Source organism: Kryptolebias marmoratus, linkage group LG22 (assembly GCF_001649575.2).
Source record: "Kryptolebias marmoratus isolate JLee-2015 linkage group LG22, ASM164957v2, whole genome shotgun sequence".
Classification (NCBI taxonomy): Eukaryota; Metazoa; Chordata; class Actinopteri; order Cyprinodontiformes; family Rivulidae; genus Kryptolebias; species Kryptolebias marmoratus.
This window is the reverse complement of record NC_051451.1, coordinates 12804911-12812778: the sequence shown is the minus strand read 5'-3', so window position 1 is coordinate 12812778 and position 7868 is coordinate 12804911. Positions and strand designations below refer to the sequence as shown.

Genomic DNA, 7868 nt, shown 5'->3' with positions numbered 1-7868 from the left:
ATCATCAAAATTAAACGAAATAAACATTTGAAATATATGAGTTTGTATGTAATGTATGAATATAATATACAAGTTTCACTTTTTAAATGGAATTACTGAAATCAATCTACTTTTTCATGATATTCTAATTTTATGACCAGCACCTGTAGTTTTTATTGGTAGAAAATATTCAACTTCACCCAAACAACAAGAGTTGTTTTTAGCTTCTTCGCCCATCTGCTTTTGCTTATGGTCCACTTAAAACAGCTGAATGGAAATAATATTAGAGTCCCTCTGAGCAAAACAAATTCTGATTTGGGTTTGCTGAGGCCAGTTAGCCATAGTGGCCATCTTAAGTTGAAGAAGTTCAGAATGAGAAAGGGGAAAGGGTCAGGATTTGACACATAGCATGTAAAAATATGACTGCTGTATGGTGCTAATGTTCATTTCAGGGACCGATCTAAAGCCCTGCTTTTAGCTGTACTCCAAGTCACGATAAAAGTGACTCCACAGCTTCTCCGTTTAAACATGACTGGGCCTGAATTGAAGCCGATTGGGCCTAAACCTTTTACAGACCTTCAGCAATGCCTCCCATCCTCTTATTCTTTGTTGGAGTTAACGTTAGGGTCAAGTGAAAGCGACGAAGGGCTCTCTCTCTCTCTCTCTAATCCTCTTTGCATCTCTGACAGACACCCGACACAATGCCAGTCTAGGTGTATTTGATCAGGTGGATTTTTTTTTTTTACATAAACTGTCAGATGTCAATGGTTTATCTTGTAATTGGGTAAACTGTGGTCCAGCTCCGGGGCACCAAACCAACTGAAAAAGATTTGCATGACGAACACTAGGAGGCTTGTTTTCTCAGGGCTTCCCCGGTCTGAAATACGTGATAAAATATTTACAGCTACGCACGACACGCTCCAGTGTTTTCAGAGGCTATTTGTTTGTGGAAATCTGTGGCCACTTGTGGGGTGGGTGACAATAAATTAAGATTTTCCGAATAGACCGAGTTTAACAAAGACTTACTTTTACAAAATGCATATTGCAAGCCACCTTTGATACTAAGATCATCTTCTGTTGAAGACAGAGTTGTTTGGTGCAGCTGTTTTGGTCGACCCTTGAAGGCGATGTTATATGCAATCTCATCCACTTTTGCCTTTTGGTGGCTGGAGATAATAACAAACTTTGCAACAAGTATAGGGAAAAACAGGAAGGCCCTTTTACTGTATCCTAACCACAGCATGGCAGAAGTTTACTACAATTAGGAGACATGAATTATGCTTAAAGACAAAATGATTTTTGCAATATACTCTAGATTTAATCCTTGTATTTTTAAAGGTTTTTTATTTGTTACTGGCAAAAGTCTTTCTACAAGCTGAACATTGTGAAGTTAAGTCTACAAAAGAAGGCATGGTGGCACACTTGGCCAAATAAAACCCAAAAGGTACAAATACAGCAAATGTTACTCAAACGTCTTGCTTTCAAAAGTAAAGCAGACACATTGAAACTGTATGAAGAATGCACTTCCTGTGTGACTTTTTTTAGTCCCAGTTCTGTGGTTGAGGTTCTCATTAGTGTTTTGTGTTTTTAATGTTGTGAAGTGTCTTTGAGTGTGTTGAAAGGTGCTAACAAATAAAATGCATTATTATTATTATTGACACATACTGTTTAGGAGGAAGACTGAAGAGTAACGCATGTAAAGTGTTGGTAGAAACAGAAAAGGCAAAATGTTGACATTACAGTTTGCTTGCATTTTGTCCAAAGCAGCTGCTGTAATCTTTTCTTTAAGTTTCAAGGTGCAAGGCCTTCCCTGAAAAAGTCGTAGTCTAGATGGGAGCATATGTCCTTAAACCTGCATGTACTTTTCTGCATTGATGGTGCCTTTCTCGATGTGTAAGCTGCTCATGCCATAGGCAGTAATGCACACCCATACCATCAGAGAGGCAGGCTTTTGTGTGCTGATAACAAGATGGACGGTTTCTTCTCAGTCCTTTAAAGTATGCTAGGTTAAATAAAAAACATCTTTCCAGTAAATGACAAAAATTGTCAGAAAGCTAAAAAAAACAAAAACAGAATGTACTTAAATCATCCATATAAGCAAACATGATGATGCCCCCCACCCCATGTACTTTATGTGTTGATTTTAACCGAGAACTATGGCGTCGAATGAAGTAAAAACTTGAAATAGTTCAAGGAGAACCAAAAGTTCACCGGGTTCATTCTCAGAGGAGCCAAGAAGAATGGGAGTTTTCTGAAACAGGCCCCGTGGACTGTTGTTTACATGGTGTGACAAGCGACAAACGCACAGGGAGGTGAATGAAAACTCGGGCTATTATAATCTTGGTAATCCAGTCAGCTGATGAGCAGCGATTTGTTAAAAAAGAGGCAAACAATCCCTGTCCATTGTTTGGTGTCCTGATATAAACAGCTCAGGCCATTATCTGGCCTAAAGGCTCCGGAGAGCAGGCAGTGATGAGCCTCTCTGTGAAACACAGGAAACACTGTGAAAAGCATCTGTTCCACATGATGTGTGTGTGTGTGAGTGTGTGTACACGCGTGTGCATGTGGAGGGGGAGTACAGAGGGAAAGGGGGAAACAAAAATACCAAGGGTCTGCAGAGGAAGTTCATCTGTGCACATGCTGCGTGTTTTTATGTGTCTGAGTGTGTTGTATGTTTCTAAAGGAGCTTGGAACTCTGCACTCTTCGTTTTTTAAAGGAGAAACATCTTCAGCTACAGAATAGAGGTCCGGTTGTTTTGTTCTTTTTAATTCTGTGGGACTTCTTTTTTAAAGGAGACATGCAGTCAAAATGAAATTGCTACTTATCTGTGGATTTTTTAAATAATATGGGTTATAAAGCTGTAGTTAAAATATGACAACATTAATATTATGGGTATTTTTAAGTTTCCTGATAGATATTTGCTGTTCTTGATCATTTTTTGACCTCTTACCACTTTTGTTTTGTTTTAACAGTATGTATAAATACTGTGCACATAAAAAACCCTGTTAATTCAGGAAGGTGCTCTGATCACGTGAACTGTTTAAGTTTTTTTTTTTTTTATTCCTAGAATTTGAATGCTTCTAATTATCTAAAAATTAGAAGGGCAGAAGATAATGTTTGTCCTTGTTTCTATGGTTTTGTCACAAGATCTCATGAACCGCTGGACGGACTTTAGTGAAACTCTTAGAAAGTAATCATTAGATGTGCTTGTCCAACTACTTTACCACTGGAGTCAATTTAATTCAAGATGGACGCCACAGTTAACTGACCTGAGCAGACACAAATATGGCTGAAACTCATTCGACTCATTCATTTTTACAGGTATTGGGCTAAAAATTGCCATAAGTCATCTCCAACACATCGTTTACAAATACTGAGTTAAAGGTTTGTGTGGCAGTAGCTGAGAGTCATCCCTAACACATGGTTTGAGCACTTAAAACTTGCCCATAACATAATTTTTAAGATTTGACCAAAACATCCAAATTCTCAACATAAGGTTGTCTTATGTTGATGTGCACATCTTGAAGGATTGCTGCCTTTCTAAATGAAAGTATATTTTGTTGTTTCCAACTGGTGGTAGATAGAAATGCATTTCCTGTGCACTTCTTGTTTCCTGTGTGTTCTGAGTCTATAGGGCAGAAGACCCTACATCAGTCTCAGTTACACTGCTAATGTGGCTACGAGCAGCACAAACCACTTCTGAATGTGGTATAAAGGTTTGAATATGTGTTCTCGACTAGTAGGTAAACAATCAGACAATCTACATTTCCCAAATGAACTGCTTTTTTTGTAGAAGAATCACACAGACCAAGTTTTTAAATACGTAAAAGAGCTGTAAAAAAATGGTCCCATCCCATACGAACTCAACGGGACTGGGTGCAAATCTGTGCTAATAATGTAAGCACGTCGCTAGTTTTTGATCAAGAAAATAAAAGCCGGTGAGCCAAGCAGCTTTCTTAAACATGCATCTAATCAAGGAAGGCAAAATCCTGCTGCGAGACAATCCGTCTGTAGCTTTGATTGCACAGGGAAGATTTTTTTGTATCCAAGAACCAGTTTGTGGAACTAATTGTGTGTTTCAGACGCAGCTAACATAAACAAAACACAACCTGTGTGAGGAACAGGACAAGCCTGTAGAGGGAACGGATACGTCCGCTGACTCCTCACTGCTTTTGTTCGGCACCTCATGGCTGCATTTTATTCGGGGATGGATTAGATTTCGACTCTTTGTTGACCTTAGCTGAATGTCACAGTGCATCTCCCTGTCCAATGCCGACTGTGCACATGCTGACTGGGCAGCAGCTTGCAGCAGATCAATACAACCCCTGCACATTGTGTTACTCTTTTTTTTGAAGGGAGGGTTTGAACTTCTATAAACTTCTATAAAAGGCAATAAGCGTTCTGGGAAGGAGCAAGAGCGGGGTACAACTTTCCATCTGGTGATGGGATTGTTATTCTTGTAGTTTCAGACATGATGCCAACACAAAGCGTGCACAAGGGTATTGTCTGTGGGTGTGCATCTTCACATAGGTAGGTAATTTGCACAATAAAGCTGACGGTTGAAGTGAGCATTGGAAAAACAAAAGGATCAAAGACTGAAAATGACTGAATAATGAGAGATAATGAGGTGCTGAGGCTGCATCGCCTCCATAGAAGAATGTGGGACGGAACAGGCATAAACAAATGTGTTTTTAACATCCTGAACAGGCTTCATTTCTTGTCGATAACTTCTCAATGATTTATTTCCACACGTTGACATGAGACTACGGTAAACCTAATACAAAAATATGATTATTCTTTGCAGATGTTCACATTAGGGCTGCACAATGTAGCAAAAATTTACCAATGTTGCAAAGGATCCCAAAAAAAACAGACAATCTGCATGCAAAAAATACAAATCTGGCAATCAATGTGTGCCAGCCCATAGTTGGCACATACTGTTGTGTTGTGAACATTGTACAAACCGAACATGCGGGTTTATCGCAACCGCTATTGCAACATTCTATACGAATATCGCTTGTTTTCCTGATATTGTGCAGCCCTAGTTCAAATCTGCATGAGAAAAGAGCTGTAACCCGATTTGAAACATCCTTGTGATAAAATGAACTTCACCAAAATGGAGGTCAAACCCTCCTTTGCCATTCTGAAAGAAACCTAACAGACAATCTTCCAGTTTCTCCTGCTGTGCACATTGAAGGTTTTAGCTGTTAGCGATTAAACATAAGCCTTTTAAAAAAAAATCTTCCATATAACAGTCCAATGAGAGCTCCTCTTGTCCTTACCAGCTCTTAAAGCGAGGTAGAGAAGAACAACATGACACATCATACAATGGCATTATCTAACAAGATCTAATCTAATATGCAGAATCACTGTGTGAACACCCACGCTTCTACTTTTCTTGTGAATTAAAGGGATTAGCCGGGCGGTGCTAATCAAACGCACGTGATTAATTGACCATCAGCGAGCATGAGAAGCGGAGAATCTGAGGTTCGCTTGTATGGAGAATTCAGCTGTGTGTTAATGAGGAAAACGCGATGAACTTAGATAAGCGATGTCTGCAGCTCATTTGTCTAGGAAGGGCTATACGGTCCATTCCAAAGTATTTAGAGTCCATCAAGTGGAAAACATTTCAGCCTATTTCCTGTTTATGAAAGAGCGGCCGTGAAAACCTCCAACGCGGCCGTACAACACGAGTTGCATCTGAACGCACCACAAGACTTCGGCAACAATGCAAGACGAGGTCCAAAGTGTTTGTGGTGGTCATGATATGCAGCACCATGTTTGGCATAACCCAGACACAGTACATCATAACAAACACCTCAACTCGTAATCCGATTCTTAGAGGGAAGTTTCACCCCGGTGCATTTGTTTACGGTTCAGGAAACTTCTAGGAAAAACATCCATGAGTAGTTTCGTAGCACAGATATTAAACTTCAGGACAAGGTTACCTAATCTCATTTTAGATCGGACACACTCGTACTATTACCAAACCATTCCTGGATGTTCAACCTCATAGGCACGGCGGTGGAAGGATGATGATGCGGGCTTGTTTGGTCCAATTCAGGCAAAACTTTTTATTAAAAACAATGTGTACACTGCAACGTGCTAACAGAGAGTGATCCTAATGCTTCTGGTACAGGTGGAGATCGACTGTTGCCGTATCATATCTATGGGCGTGCTACGGATGTTTTAAAAATTTTATTTTTGGGGGTGAGAAAACACGCAGTGAAGTGTATCAAACCAACCACAAAGTATGGGGATAAGTTGGAAAAGGAAGAGAAGGAGTAGTATTACAAAAACGGCATTTAATCTGTAATGAAGACAGATGCAAGATGATGACTGGCACAGAGCCAGAGTTTCTCTCCTCCCATATAATGTCAATTATTTAATCTCCACACCAAGTCCCTGCACCTCGGACGACTGAAAGTCCTACAAAGACCTGGACGCTTACAACCAGACGCGTTCTGTGGTGAGCTCGGGACGTTCAAGCCAGCGCGATTGCGGCCAAACGTCACAGAACTGGAGGTGAGTTCCGAGCAGCCTTAGGAGCAGCTCCAGCATATAGGAGCCATTGTTCTGCCGAGCTGCTCTGTCCCCCACCAAACAAAAGAACAAAACAAGGTAGAAAAACGAAGTAAAATAAGCCGATGTGCAGTGGTTGCCATGTAAGCAGAGCTCGAAGCAGAAAAGGTGTGTTGCTCTTTAAAAACTATTCCTATTCCCCAGGTTTTTTCTTTAAATGTATACTAGATGTATATTGTAGTTTTATCTGCACTATTTTTTTGTATAGTTCACAGCTCAGTAAAGTGATAAAAATAGAATATCTGCAGTAAAAATACGGAGCTTTTGCTCTGCTCTATTTCAGGCTAGTTTACTGTTCATCAGGCTTGTTTGTTCACTGAAGTAATACAGTAGACAAAGGTTTTGAAGTTGAGCAACCGGCGCCTGCGGCACAACCAAGTATGGAATCCCTCATTTTGTTGTTGCTTCTGTCGCGCTCTGGGTTAGAAGTGGGACTACGGCGTTAGGGCTGTCCACACGGGGAGGAAACGGTGGCGTTCATAAAGGTTTTCTCACTCTGGAGCTTGGTTTTGGAAAATAGGGGCTCCTAAAACGTTGGGGGTATCCATAGAAGAACACTGTTCCCGTGTGGAAGGGGGCCTTAAACGTGTTGCTGCTTATTAAGGTTCCATGTGGTGATGTTAGGTTTTCAGAGCATACACGCACACAAAGAAAGAAAGAAAAAAAAAAAAAGCATTTGTTTTGCTGAGTCAGAGTCACTCAGGGTGGGTGGGGTTTGGTTTGCACATCACCTCATGACAAAAGACAACTCTTTATCTGAAGCATGACTCAGAAGGAGGCCATAAAGATAATGTTTGCTCCAGGAAGCAGTGGGTGACTCCTGGCCAGGATGGGTTTGCTCAGGTGGAACGGGTCAGAAACCCTAACCTGGGGCAGGACCCGGGTTGAGGGCTCCCTGTGGGACCAGGGGACAGACTCTTAGACGCTGGCCGCGCGGAGTGGAGCCGTACGCACGCGGACAGAAGGCATGAATGAGGGGAGGGGGAGGGGGTTGGGGACGCGCTGTGAAGGTTAGAGGGCTTTTATGAATGAGACGGCGTCACGCCACCCCCTACACACACACACACACAGCAGGGCAGGCAGGCAGACAATCCCTAAAAGCGTCACAAGCAGAGCAGTTCAAAAAGAAAAAGAAAAAAAACACCCTGCGCCATTTAAAAGAACCGGTTAATAAACGAGGCTGCGGATCTTCACTGTGTAAGTCACATGTTTAGACTCCAACCACCCCTCCACACACACGCGCGCGCGCCCCCCTCCTCATACTGGTGACACACGAACAGCTCCGTGGGCCTTCGTCCCCCCCCCC

The 7868-nt window shown here is 41.6% G+C and overlaps 1 protein-coding gene across 1 annotated transcript in view; it reads right to left on the bottom strand.

Annotated features, from left to right (window-relative positions):
- LOC108245061 (sprouty-related, EVH1 domain-containing protein 2) overlaps positions 1–7868 on the bottom strand; it is a 32421-nt gene that overhangs the window by 23448 nt on the left and 1105 nt on the right. The gene's annotated exons all lie outside the window — the stretch shown is intronic.